The 1,150-nt window shown below is 51.5% G+C and overlaps 1 protein-coding gene across 1 annotated transcript in view; it reads left to right on the top strand.

Annotated features, from left to right (window-relative positions):
• RHPN1 (rhophilin, Rho GTPase binding protein 1) overlaps positions 1-1,150 on the top strand; it is a 33,372-nt gene that overhangs the window by 14,291 nt on the left and 17,931 nt on the right. The gene's annotated exons all lie outside the window — the stretch shown is intronic.

Consider the following 1,150-nt stretch of genomic DNA (forward strand, 5'->3'; position numbering starts at 1 on the left):
GGGGGTTGAGTTAAAGACAGTTTAACAGGTAGAGCAAAACAAGGAATTCCTTCACTGCTTCCCATCGGCAGGCAGGTGTTCGGCTACCTCCAGGAACGCAGGGCTCCATCACAACAAGTTACTTGAGAAAACAAACATCGTAACACCAAATGTGCCCCTCTTCTTTCTTCTTCCCCCAGCATTATACACTGAGCATGACATCATAGAATCATAGAATGGTTTAGGTTGGAAGGGACCTTGAAGATCATTGAGTTCCAACTCGCTGCCGTAGGCAGGGACCCCTCCCACTAGACGAGGTTGCTCAACGCCCCGTCCAGCCTGGCCTTGAACACCTCCAGGGATGGGGTATCCACAACTTCTCTGGGCAACCTGTTCCAGTGTCTCACCACCCTCAGAGTGAAGAATTTCTTCCTAATGCTTAATCTAAACCTGATCTCTTCCAGTTTGAAGCCATTCCTACTTGTCCTATCATTACACGCCCTTGTAAAAAGTCCTTCCCCAGCTCTTCTGTAGGCCCCCTTTAGGCACTAGAAGGCCGCAATAAGGTCTCCCCGGAGCTTTCTCTTCTCCAGGATGAACAGCCCCAACTCTCTCAGCCCATCCTCTTGGGAGAGGTGTTCCAGCCTTCATATGGCACGAACTATTCCTTTGGTCAGTTGGTGTCAGCTATCCCGGCTGTGTTGCCTCCCAGCCCTTTGTGCAGTCCCAGCCTACTCACTGGCGGGGCAGCATGAGGAGCGGAAAAGGCCTTGAGTGCTCAGCAACACCCAAAACCATTGGTGGGCTATCAACAGCATTCTCATTCCAAATCCAAAATACAGCGCCCTACCAGCTGCTCATAAGAAAGTCAACTCTATCCCAGCTGAAATTACAACAGTTCCTCAAACCCAACTATCAAGCACTTTTATTTGGTGGGGGTGAGCACCTGGAGTGCTCTTAGCCAAATCTGAAGCTGCACTGGAGATGGGAGCGTGGATGGGCAAGGGTAATCACAGAATCACAGAACGATCAGGGTTGGAAGGGACCTCTGGAGATCATCCAGTCCAACCCCCCCTGCCAGAGCAGGGGCACCTACAGCAGTTGCACAGGACGGTGTCCAGGTGGGTTTGGAATGTCTCCAGAGTGGGAAACTCCACAACCTCTCTGGGCA

This window comes from Charadrius vociferus, unplaced genomic scaffold (assembly GCF_000708025.1).
Source record: "Charadrius vociferus isolate BGI_N301 unplaced genomic scaffold, ASM70802v2 scaffold393, whole genome shotgun sequence".
Taxonomy (NCBI): Eukaryota; Metazoa; Chordata; class Aves; order Charadriiformes; family Charadriidae; genus Charadrius; species Charadrius vociferus.